Below are 14,543 nucleotides of genomic sequence, written 5' to 3'. Positions count from 1 at the left end.
GTCCTGACATGCCCTCTGAATGACAGTCAACCGTTGCAAAACAATGTATTGTCAAAACTGATGATTGTTTTGATAAGGCTTGTCGCTTCGCGGACTAAAGCATGTCGGCATAATTAATGCGTGTCGGTAATTAGCCTTGCCAGCGGAAGGCACGTCTGGTAAAGTGCGAACAAACAACCATACGGTATTACCATCGCAATAGTTTGTTCTATTGATGTTTTTCTAATGACAGATAACGGGTGATTTTCACGCCTTCGCACATCTGAAAAGATTTGATAGTGACAATAATGCTACTTTGCGTTATGCACATTCCTTTTAATTTTTTAAAACAGTAACATACAACAAACTGTTTTGTAAAATATCGAAACATTAAATCATGAACAACGATTAATTGATATTTACCTCCTTTCCCGATTTTCCGTTGCCGTTATAACTCAATCCAGTTAAAGTGCTGACTCACACCTTTGAATACTTTCTGTCACAGCAATGTAATATTTTGAACCAGTATTTTAAACCGTATATATTTCCTAACGAATGCCCCCAAAAAGTTTCATAGAGTATGTTTCAATCAGTCTATTTTTCGACCAATGTTTACGAATGTGTTTAGATTTATTGACCAGTTTGATGTATTTGATTTCTGTCCAATGATGTCAGACGGCCACTGTCCGATATCTTTCACAATTCATATAAGCTCAAAACATAATAAAATACAATCAATCATGCTTCGACCCCTGTAATGCGGGATAAAACCAAATCAGAGCTATTCATCGAAAATATATTGATGAAACCAAAATGTGTTCAATTAATGCAAAATTAGAAGATATCATAAATAGTAACTATGTAACACTATAAGATATTGATAATATCACAAATGAATTATCAAATATTTTGTAGACTGTGCAAAATTGTCTTTTAACTCGAAAGACAAAAAAAAAACACAAAAAAAAACACAGAGCAAACAACACAACACATAATTTGTACAACTGTAAAAAAGCCTGACAGAAATTCCATTGAGCAAAATATAAGTACAAATTAAATAAGAATCATTGAAACTTACACTAACTAAAAAGAGAAAGTAAGGAGTTCAAGAAAACTCTCAATTCAACATTTAAAAATTATAAAATTGACAATGTTACAAAAATATCAAAAGCAATTCTGGAAAATATTGAATGGCAAAAGCAAAACTATTGTTGAAGCATCACTGACATACCTATATAATAATTTCTAAAATGTTAATTTAACTATTGTTAACGATGAAACAAACACAAATAATAACCAACCTTTTGAGATACCGGAGCATATAAATAGTATTCTTAACGCCCAAATAACTAAGGAAGAAATGGTTAAAGAATTGAAAAATGGCAAGGCTGGTGGCGTTTTTTAACGAACACATTAAATCTACTTTGAATTTATTTGATAATATATATGTAAAAATATTCAACATAGTGTTACTGGTTATGTCCCTTAATCGTGGACACAGGGAAATATTCAACCAATATTTAAAAACAAAGGAAGCCTGCTAGGCGCAGAAAATTATAGGCCGATCACACTTTTAAAGGTGAACTGAACTGTAATTTCTTGTTCTAAATTTTATTCATTGTTTCTACTAAACGCGCTCAGGTTTAATATACGAAGCGTAAATTTTGTTTCTACGGTCTACCGTTACCACGGAATCTAGCCTCTGTTCTGCCCATTCTATTGTATAACAAATGTATGGCTGTAGATGAAATGTGTCTTAGTTGCTTTATGCATGAAATGTGAACTATGTGCTTTTGTTATCTGTTTATATATTCTCCAAATGATGTGCATGACCAATAAAATAACCTCTTCATAGCTTATAGCCATATTATTTCTGTGTTTTCCTGTTTTATTATAAGAAGAATGTCTTAGTATGTAAGTAATGCATCATCTTTTTCTTAGCAAAAAAACTTTTGCTTTTCTGTAGTCTGGTTTTATTCCTATGCTTGAAGTGAATGTTAATCAGTTCACCACAGGTCTGACCGTGGTGATAATAGGATCATTTATACCCATTTTTATCTATGCATTGTAATGCGGGATTTTCTTCAGTGTCTTAATTTCTTTTCGTCTTATATATTCTTTAGAAAACGATAAGCGTTCACCTGCAGCATCTTATTTGTGTATATAGTAAAAATCTGTCCTATATGTTGAATTGCTTTGTAATAACCGCTATCTTATCACTTAAATATGTATTGCTGTTTGAATTACATGTTTTGTGTCTTACTGTTGCTTGTTGGTTGTCCGGTTAGCGCAGTGGTTAGCGCACTCGCTTCTCACCTAGGCCACCCGGGTTCGATTCCCGGCCTGGGCGCATGTGAGTTTGGTTTGTGGTCACCAAGCCGGACAAGTGGGTTTCCTCCGGGTTCTTCGGTTTCCCACACAACACAAGACCACACTCTCGCGTAAAATCGTGCCAACGAGAGTGATTAATATAATGTTGTAATAACTTGTTTCACAATCGTTGTAAAATAAATATGCTTAAACTAAACTACTGTTGCTTTTATTTAAATTTCACTTAATGCATTGGACCAGTATTTAAATTATAAATATGTTTTATCTTGTAACTTTTGAAGTATCTGGTATTTTATTTTTATAATGAAGCCTATAATCTCATTATAACCTATGTTTTAACATTTTAATTAACATGTGATATTATGATGTTGAATATTTTCAGGTCTTTTGTTTGTCTGTTATTGGATAATCTATTAGGTCGGATAATAGCTATTAGCTAGTGTTGTTTATGTTTATCATAACCGACTTTAAATAAAGATTATCTTATCTTATCTTATCTTATGGTTGCTAGATGAATTAATGCCCTTGAAATGAGTGGAGACTTTGTTGTCTCCCTTTGTTTTAAGTACGCATGCCCAGCGAGTACCACAATGCATTGCACCATTTACCACAATTCATTGCTTTAATTATCCGGAAAAAGTTACATATTCTAGGTTTCTGATATCGCCAACATATTGATATAAGAATTAAATCTACGAAGTTGGTTTGAATAGCGATACGAAGTGTTTTATATGAAGTCAGTTTGTATCCTTGCGATAAATATAAACATGTTACTTCCCTTGGATTAAAATAAGCCATTTAAAATGGAGGCCATGGCAACACTACTTTCAGAAACCGTCAATGACAGACAAGTCAGTGGCACCAAATTAGGTAGCGATAATGAAATGAAGACGATCTTAAAATTTAACGACCGTGCTCGTATGTTGGAGCAGCTGGTTGAAATGGAGTGATTTACCAAACAATAATTGCAGTGACATTCAATCGTAATACTTGCGAGGACTTGGACAGGTTATAAACATTGGAGATTTTTTTTTATACAAGGAAATTGAAACAACCAGCATTCCATAATATTGCTTAACTTCTGGCAGTTTTAAGTCAGCATTTTTAATGGAATGCTGTGTTGCACTCTACTTAGGAAGATCAAATTGTGAGTGATAAAGGTGAGTGATTTGATAATTACTTGTATTTTATCAAAGAATGACCTCCACAATAACACTTAACAGTAAATCTGTGAGGAAAAGTGTGTCTAATGATTGGCTCGAACCTATGCTCACTAAAACACTAACACAGCACTCTAACCGATGCCCCATGTTCGTAAAGGATAACCCACAAACTTCACCCCTCTCCCTTTTATCTATTTCTAGACCTAAATGGTGCATTTTGGGCGTAATTTATTACTCATTTCTCCTATATTGAAACAAAAGTGATCTAAGATGTTGGGAGGGGGGGGGGCTTGCCCAGTATGCCCCCACCCCACTGGACCTGCTTGTGAAATTCTCTATCAAAATTGTGACAAATCAGTAAAACCTAAATAAGACAACCTTCTTATCATTCTAAATTTTTGATGTACAGCTGACTGAAATCTTAGTTTTTTTTCTGAATTATTTTAAATAACCTCCACTTGAAAATTTATGTTTACTATATTTATACAAGTTATTTTGGAACAAATCAGCTGCTTTAAATGCATTGAGTACAATGAGTGAAATAGACAATGTCTGTATTCTGTCACTCCCAAATTTTGACAATTATCTTTTTTTTATTGAAAAGAAGTATATGCTTTAATTTCTGTTGCAATAAATTATTTCTGTTGCAATTAATAATTATTAATTTTTTTAATTTCTTCATTGTCCTGATCATTGAAAACAATCTTTCTGAAAATTAAAAAAAATAAAATGCTTGTGTACATGCTTTTTTGTTGTAATGAATAAAAACTAATACATAAAATAGAGAATTATAAAACTTGTGTATGATTTTTAACAATTCTATTCCATACATGGTATTAATATACTGTTTCACTTTTGCTCATAGAAATATAAGTTTACACTTTTCAAATAATTAATAATAGTAATGTTACATGGCCATTTTATGACCATTGTTATGAATATTGTCACTGTCATTTAGAAGAACTAAAATAAAATCAAAGTTTAAGGACATTAAATCTGTATGTCAAATTTTGTGTTGGGGGATTCATCTTTTTATGTACATGTTATGACCTACTGTATGTTGCTTTGTTTATGATTTTATTGGTGAAATATTCTGTATTCAGCATTTGCTGTTTTGTTTTATTTTACTGCTTTTTTTCTCCTTAAGGTATTAGCCATGTATTACAACTCGGGAAACATCGGGTAATATCGACATATATCGCCACTCGCCGTAACAGATCGCGACGAACATCGGGCGTATACAGCTTTTTGCATATATACTGTACCATATGTTGCTATTTTTAGAAACAGAAGGTATTTCCCCGCTGTTCATAGGTCAGTAATGGAATTTCTACATCCAAGTATTTGGAAACTCGGTGATTTTTTTCTCATGAATAAATGTTTAAAATAAATAAACACTAAAAGTGCACGCTGACACTTGATTACGATACATCTAGCAATTTGAGTCATTACAGTAAAACATGGACTATAAGTGAATTATACTATACAAATTCGGGTAACTACGGACAAAAATGATAAAATTGGTGTAAAACTCTTTAGGGGGGGTTTCCCTACTTCGGTCAAAGAAATATGTATTCAGCACATTAAGTGCTTTGATATTGACATTAACGACAATTCTTGTTTGTTTTAAAAAAACACGTTATTCGCATACGCAAGGAATTCACCATAACTTCCTCTTTCGTCACACCAAATCTTGCGGACGGCGGGAAATTTGAAAGCTCATTTTATAGTACCGATTACGGGGTATGCACATACTGAATTTGACAATTATTTATGAAACTTTAAACTATATAATCGCTTCTATAATAATTTTATAGGTTATGGAAAATTACATGAAACCATTACAGTGGACATACCTACACGATATGGTGCAATAATCACAAAGCAGCAGACAAATAGAGTATTCAAGTAGTGAAATGCCAAGAATTTTTGGAGACGCAATTAATTACAATCACAAACAGAATGATAAAAACACAGAAACATTACTAAATATATCAATTTTTCAGAGCTTGTTTGGTTTTATTTACTTTAAGGCCACACCAAATTGATATTTCGTTCCGCGGATTTACCGCTCCTATTTTTTTGAAAATGTAAAAAAAATTTTTTTTATTTTTTTTTGTGCGCCCGCACCTCCATTTTGATCGCCAAGCAGATTTTTTTCAGGTAATTATTTATTAAAAGGCTAAAAATAATCAAGTTTTATTTTTCTACGCTAGTTTTCGTGTTTTTGTAAAGGGAAGTTACCGATGCGTAGTGTTTTTATACTGTATATCGATCGGTTTAGCATGGGTTCAATAAATTCAATCAAAATGGCCGCTTCCGGTATAAACAATGTGGCTCGAAGTTTGGAAATTAAATCTTATTTTTGAAAATAAATATGTTTTGAGCATGCTTGAAGTCATTGTTGATCGTCTCATGCACTAAAGGATCATTATTTAAAGCAATCATTATGCAATAAAGCATATGTATCTGAGACTGGTAGTGATTATATTGCGTAATTAGTGACTCGTTTTGAATGGAAATCGGAATGATCAACTTAGTACCATTTTATTCAAGTCATAATACAAGGGACCAACATCATACCTCGTTACGACGATGCTGAAGATGTCACAGGTCAACTTAACTGGAACATGAGTCATTGTTTGGTCCAAATTGATGTATCAAGCTCATTTTTGATCAAATTCTGACAAAGCAACAGTTTTGAACAAACATCTTTTCACAAATAGCGATATAAACACTGGTCGGTATATACCGCAACATAAGTAAGCCTAAATATATCACCTTATATTTTGTTTTTATTTGCAACATAATCCGGGATTGTAATGCACTTGTCAATTGTAACCACTGCCCCGCCCACCCCTCGCCCTTGTTCCAGGGGTATACCAGGGACAGCAGAGGCATATTGAAAATAGTCGGGAATGGGCCTCACATAGGTATTCGGGGTTGCGGGGCCATTTGGCAGGGATTTTACCAGCAGTGTGTCCCTGCAGGTCGGGTATTTTACCCGGGTTTTGAGAGACCGGAAGTCAAAGTCCCCGCTATTCTGGACTTGGGGGGGGGCATATACAATTGGCTGGTGCATAAAAACATCTAAATAACCAAAATAAGAAATCTGAAAAATACCCTTGTTCTTTTTGTTTTAATAAGCACATGTCATTGCATTTCCTGTGATAATAAAAACAAAATTTAGTCTATGTTATATGGAGTCTGATGTTTGATGATGCCAGTGTGTAAGTGATCATTTTTTACAAATCCAAAATCAATCCTAAGTTATGTCTAAATACAGTTGCATATTATGTTAAACTGATTCAGGAAGATTTTTATAAGTCGTTTCAAACTTTACTAAAAGCAGGGTTATTTATTATTATGAATGATCGTCATATTAAAGTACGTTTTAATTATATAAGAAATTAGATTTATCCATATAATGTTTGTACTAAACACGGATGAATAAATAGTATGTTTTCCGACATTTTCTCAATGTCCATTAGAGGTTCAGTTCAAGATGGCATTAAAATGGCTTTAAGGGCAATTATTTTGAACAATCTTTCTTATTTATATTGAATATAAGGAAAAATATATTTTTCGCTCTTCGCTCGCTTCGGTTTTTATGAAAACTGACAAATTTTTTTTATTTTTTTTATCGCTCGCTCGCTCCAATTTTTTTTGGGCAAAAATCCGAGGAACTAAACATTAATTTGGTGTGGCCTAACCTGCAATATGGAAGTTTCTCCTTTCATCCAGATCCAAAGCAGATTGTTTTACTGTACAGACTAAATAGTGTACCGGGAGCAGATTACAAATTATTTGCAATACTTTTATATGAAGAAAAAGTTCATATTGATACAGTTGGAAACGAACATGTCATAGTTTAAAAAATGATATGTTAATATAATAGCAACCTATAGTTAATACATTTAACGGATAGGCAAAAACAATCTTTTGCAAAAGCATATAACAAAAAATTCCAATTATCCTTATATTAAGACATGAACAGTTGACCGGAAACTTTCCACTTATGTTAACAGACACACAAATAAATAACATAAAAAAATCAAAAGCAAAAAGAACTGGAATGGACTTAACAATATCAAAGACACAATTAAGTGCTCAATCAAAGAATGGTGGTCTTTTTGGGGCTTTAGCAGGCCTACAAGCAAACACAGTACTTCCAAAAGCAACAAAGTTTGCTCCATAGATATTGGCTCCATTAGCTACGAGCGCATTAAGTGGTTTGGCAATTACCGGAATAGGTAAACTATTTGGTTCAGATATGGTTTTTATTGATAGAAACAAACAACATACATTTATAGCAAAAGCTGCTCCATATCTTACAAAGGGACAACTTATTGCGCTTACTAAAACAAACGGTAACATTTCACTTAGATAAAAAAAAATTCAACAGAAAAATGAGGGAGGGGGGGGGGGTTCTACCGCTACTTTTGGGGGCATTAGGGGCACCCAAAACCTGGAAGAATATTCGGTATAGGTTAACAAGTTGATCGTGGACGAGGACTACAAGTTGATTCGCAAATAAAATAATTCAGAAGAATTTCCCGAATAAAAATAACTAATTTTATTTAAAAATATTCCCATCTCAAACTTTAACATAATGTTATGGGTAAAGCAGTAAGGAATTAAGAATTTTAAAGGTGGCTACAGTAAAGATTATATTACAAATACTACAAAAAAAAGAATGTCCGATCCTAAATCTTGACGATTATAATGGCAATGGAACACACTGGTGCTGCATAATTTCTTCACTTTATTTTGATCCATTTCGGTTACCCCACCTTCTGAAGTGCTGCGCCTGAAATTCAACAATCAATAAACAATATCAAGAAAAGTTAAGTTTACTAACCCTAACCCTATTTTAACTATGACATACATGTACTCTACAAAAAGCTAGAACCGTTAAACCCATCCAAAAATAAACACATTATTAAGAATTATTTTATAGAACATGGGGATGTTTAAAAGGTTATTACTTGATGCTGAGTCTAGAGTTAAAAAAAATCATTGGTACCTATGTACCTAACATATGATAGGAAATCAACAGACTCTGGTTTAATAAGATGGAACGATAATAATAAACAACTTTGTTTTGGATTGAATGATGGTAATATCACTGTACAAAGTAAGTGTGTTTTACATATTATTGTAGATGTCATTAAGCCCAAAAAAGGTTTAGCAGAACTATTGAGAACCAATTAAATAATTCGAAATTATAGTGAAAATAGTAAAAGTAAATTAAATTGGTTAAGATTTACATATTCTAACTCGTTTAAAAAATACAAATATTTAAGATATTCAACTAACAATGTATGGACAATAATGTAATTGATGATGTAATTTTAACACTACAGATAATGTAAATTTACACTAAAGATAGTGTAATTATGACACTTAAGATAATGTTAGAACAACATTAAAAATAATATATAATATAATGTCTTTACTAAAATTGAATGAATTACTTGAAAAGAAACAAAATCTACAGCAATAATTAAAGAATTTGATGATAACGTTTATAACTATAAATAAAAACAAGATGCTAGTCGTGATATGTATGACTTATTATTTAAACCTGTGACAAAAAAACATAGATGTACTACTGGAAGAGTTAGAAGAATTTGGTAAAAAGATTCAGGATATTCCCAAAGCAATAGAGGGTTTTCTCACTCGTGCACCTATTACTTAATCTAGTAAAGTAATGAAGAATTAAAATGACTATTGGAAGAGTAAGAACAGAAACAACTAAACCGCGCTAATGACATGAGCCAGTATCTGGAAGAACAACAAAAACAGATGAAGAAACTGACTGAGAAACAAAAGGAATTGATTTAAACAAAGATATTATTATACATGTATTTCATGATTATGAATTACTATTATTTTTAAACTTATTGAGTGAAGATAAAGAAGTTTGGGTAAAACAAGAGGGAATGTTACTTATAAGATAAAGAGTATATGTACTAAACTTAGCAATAAAAGAAAATAGATCCGGCAAAAACTATTGAATTAACTGATGCAGAACCAATGAAAGTAGGTTATTATTTAAAAGAACTTAATAAAAACTTTAATAAAATTGTTATCAAAACGTACAACGTTCATCTTAAAGATATAATTAAAAAACTAATCATTATCTGGGAAAGGATATGTAAAAGGCAATGTTCAAAGAAAAGCATACAAAATTACTTACGGCGGACAATACGGGGGTTAATCAATTGACATTCCACAACTAGTTAGTAACAATAAATTTGTTGCTAAAAACAATGACCATGTTGAACGTTATGAAAAGGTCGATTTTGATTTGATTGATTTGATTACAAAAAGAGTTGATACCAAAGACGTTTTCTCAAAATTATATAACTTTTTAAAGATATGTTAAAAAGGTTAACACAACTTTCTGGGAAGGAACCACATAAAAGAAGTAAAAAATATTCCAAGATTATAAAAGGTGAATGTGGAACGAAATTTTACAATAATCCTGATGAATTATTTGACTTTCTATTATAAATTGTAGATCAATAATTGCATTTTTCTTCATTATTTTACCTATCTCCTGCATAATAAATTGACAGTCATATCCACGTAAGTTATGAAACACTACTGGGATCTTAATCTATATAATCTATAACAAAAATTGTGCGCAGACCCTTTGTATAATCCTGTTGCATGACGGTGATCTCTAACTGGTCTTTCCTTATCACCCCCATAGTCTGATGCTTTGTATTTCCTTTTACAAATATGACAAGATGTGGCTTTCTTAAAATATTTTTCTTGTTGGTCGGTTATTATTATTTCTTAATTAAAATGGTCCTTCATTATTTTGACACAATACTCCTCTTTTTTTAACATGTTCTGTATGAAACGATATATTAAGACCATAGAATAATTATCATCATACGTACAAACTTATTCATATCCATACCCGCAATTGATAAGCGTGGTTGAGTTTTCTGATGGTTTAGTAGCTGGTTTAACTATCGCCTCAAAATCAGCAAAAAACACAAGTTCAAAGTTCAAAGTTTATTGGCAAAGATCGGCATACAAATGCCTATAGCCATTAAACACATAGTCATGGTGATAATATACACAAATAGAAACACACAAAGATTCAGTAGTACAGTACAGATCATAATACAAAAAAGACACAAAAACATAAAGCCAAAAAAACAAACACAAAAAACACACACAAAAAAACAACATAATAATAAGCCAATTGATTTATACTTAATTATTTCAGTAAATTTTAGAAACAGTTAAGGTTCCAGGGTAGTTTTTCTTAATTCCATTGCAAATTTGATAAATCTTACAGTATTAAGTAACTAACTAGTTGATTTGTTTAGTAAAACAGATTTTAACATTTTTATAGAAGGCCAGGAGGTGTTGCCTAAGTCAGTTTGTCTCAATCTATTGTATAGTGTACAACATAACATAAAAGGATACTCGTCTTCTATCATATTTGAAGAACAGCATTTACATTTTCTGTCAGCTCTGGCAGTATCAATATATCTACCAGTTTCAATTTCAAGATTATGTGCTGATAATCTAAAACACGTCATATATTTTCTTAGCCTATCATTTTTAATTTGTACAAGATAATTTTCAAAAGATTTTTTTTTTTTAAGTTTACAATACAACGAAAGTTTTGGCATACTATTTATAGAAGCATTCCATTCTTGAATATACTGATCACGAATTCTACATTTAAGTAAAGGAAGATAATTTATGTTTACATCGAAGTTAAGTCTCATATCCATAAAACCAAGATGATCAATAATGGAATTTATTCTCTTTGCCCAAGAAGAATTATTTATATTAGCATTCAAATCATTATATACCATATGTATTGGTGAATTTACATTTTTCTTTACTTTTAACCAAAATTTAACAGATCGTTCCTTGCATAAAATGGATAAAGGAAATCTGCCAAACTCACCATATACAGCAGCGTTAGGGGTTTGTTGCGTTACACCTAAAATATACTTAAGAAATCTTATGTGTAGCTTGTCAACTTCCTTAAAGATATATACCCCCCATACCTCTGAACCGTACAGTAAAATTGGAACAACCATAGCGTCAAACAAAGACAATTTGGTTTTAACATCGAGATGAACTTTGTCAAACAATGACAAGAGACTATGGTAGGCCTTTATAGCTTGATCATTTAGCATTTTTACTGCATGTGACATATTGCCTGTATAATGAAAGTTAACACCTAAATAAGTAAAGTTATCTACTATATTTACCAATTCATTGTTAATATAGAATTGTACATTTCTAGCTTGCTTCCGTTTTTCAAAAACACAAATTTTAGTTTTATTAACATTGATTTTTAAACCCCATTTAACAGAATAATGGTAAATAGCATCCATCTGGGCTTGTAAACTTGCTGGATCTGTGGTAAATAATACAATATCATCAGCGAATAAAATCATATACATTGATAAAAGTTCTAAATCCTTAGTAGTAAATGCTTGAAAATTTAAACTCTCAAAGATATCATTTATAAACAATATAAATAAAAGAGGAGAAAGAGGTTCTCCTTGTTTCAGACCGACTGTTATGTCGAAAAATTGGGAAAATTCCAACTCGCCAGCAGAGCATAGTTTAATACATGACTGTACGTCATTATAAAAACAGTTGATCATATTGGTCATTTTCCATCTAATTCCTCACGAAAACCAAACTGGCAATCACTAAACTTATTGTTCAGTTCACACCAACTATTTATTCTATTCCTCAAAATTAAAGAAAATATTTTAGAAGTAACATTAACTAATGTAATACCTCTGTAATTAGCAGGATCCGATTTATCCCCCTTCTTGAATATTGGGACAATAGCTCCCTTGGACCAAGATTTAGGGTAAAAACAATTGTCATATATATATAATTAAAGATGTGCATAAATATGGTGAAATAAAACCCTTTGCATCTATGAAAAAGTCCGCTACATTATTATCGTAGTCACATGACTTGTAACGGGACATCAGTTTTATAGTTTTACTAATCTCCTCAATGGTAATAGCGCAGTCGAGTTGATCAATATTCAGAGTATCGTTTCTAACGTAATCGTGATCATCCCTATTAAATTGCCCTTCAGTACAATTTGATACTTTAGAAAAATGTTTTAAAAAGTCATCAACAGAATTATTGCTGCTTGAGGTACTTCTGAATTTTTTAATATATTTCCAAAATTTGCGTGGAGAAGATTTACTCATTTGAGACAACCTTGATTTTTCCTGGCTATAAAACAATCCTTTAGATTTTCTCTTAGCTGCAGCAAAATTACGTCGTGCAGTAAGAAACGCAATCTTATTTATATCACTGTTATCTAAAGACAATAATCGCTTGGTTTTTAAAAATAAATCCTTGCTCTTTTTACAATTTTCATCAAACCAAGGACATTTGTATCGGGATTTTGAAGCCTTTGTAACATATGTTTTACCAAAGCATTTAAACGATATATCGTAAACAGTATTTGAAAATGTTTCCATACATTCATCAAGAGACATATTACCAGACAACAAATTAGTATTTATTTCATTAAATATCTCGGAATTTTTATGTAAATTCAAATCAAATATGTCCGTTTGTTCTGTATTCCAAACTACTTTATTTTTGTGCACAGAACTATTATCAATCCACGTATTATGAATATTTATACTAAACGTCATCGGGCAATGATCCGATAACTCGGACAGGTCTAAAACATGCATATTAATAACTGAGTTATAACAGTCATGATTACAAATTAGATAGTCAACCGTACTGGCAACAGGTTTATTTCTATAAACACCATGGTACGTATATTTTCCCTCCTCTAATCGCCCATTTAAAATGCATAAATTGTTCTCTTTACAGAAAGTTAATAATTTTAAACCAAGGCATTACACTGTTTATCGGAGTTTTTACGTACAGGTAAACTATTTACTTATGAATCTAATTCTGGCATGTTGACATAACGGTCCAGGTGTATCTCTGGAAAATGGAGCCATTAATTGCTTGTGATAATTGTCAAACCTTACTTTATTTTTTCCTGGTAATTGGATCTTGTGCGCACCATTTATCACTAAACAAACATCTGTATCAGCTTTGAGTATTCTTTCTTCTGTTAAGTGCTGTATGCAGTATTTACAAAATAACTTTCTATTATGATTTATTGATTGTGTATTCATTATTGTGTTGAAATCTTTTATCCATACATAATGGGATACTTTATTGTGCTCTTTTAATAAAAGATCACACGTCCCATTTATGGTTTTTATAGTCTTTGAAATAAATAATGGATAAATTGGGCAACTTTTATTGGTACAATTAACTCCATAGACATTAAATCTATTTTCATTAGATTTTCCTATTTTTGGGATATCTTTTATCTTTACTGGAAACTGAATACCTTCATAGTTAAGTTGTTCTATGCGTTTCTTATATTTAGTTATTCTTTGTGGGTTTGTTTTTGCGGGAAAGCAATGACACCAGCGAAAACAATCCTTGTCTGTTTTTAATGACTGCTGGAAATGGTAATATGAGGAACCTCTTAAAGCCTTATACTTAACAATGGTTATGCTATGTTTATCAACACTTTTAATTGTCCGACCAGATCCTTCTGAAATGCAATCTACAATTCTGTTTAGAAGTTCATTGTTTATAAAATTTAATTTTTCAACTGTATTGTTTCCGTTAATAAACCGTTAAGCCTTTGATTGAAAGTAACCAAACTTGTTTTTTGTCTATATTTGTGTTTTTAGTGCTAGATTTAATTTTATACCATGTTTCTGGTGCTTTACTATTTAAAACAATAGAAAGCGGCTTTTCTGTTTCCTCCAGCTGTATTTTAGGATCGTGTTTACTCAATATATATATGATTCAGATTCAGCAATTTAAGTATCCTTAGATACTTGTATCGGTGTTAATACCATCTTGTCTACCATTAAAATTGGTTCTTGTAATTTCATCACTATATACTTAAAAAGAAAATATTTACGCTTTAAATCTCCATCTTGTTCTATCATTTTTAGAAAAGGCACTTTTTACTCTGTTTGTACCGTCGCAGCACATTTT

The sequence above is a fragment of the Mya arenaria genome, chromosome 6, assembly GCF_026914265.1.
Source record: "Mya arenaria isolate MELC-2E11 chromosome 6, ASM2691426v1".
NCBI classification, from domain to species: Eukaryota; Metazoa; Mollusca; class Bivalvia; order Myida; family Myidae; genus Mya; species Mya arenaria.
The sequence above is the reverse complement of the archived record's forward strand: the minus strand, read 5'-3'. Positions refer to the sequence as shown.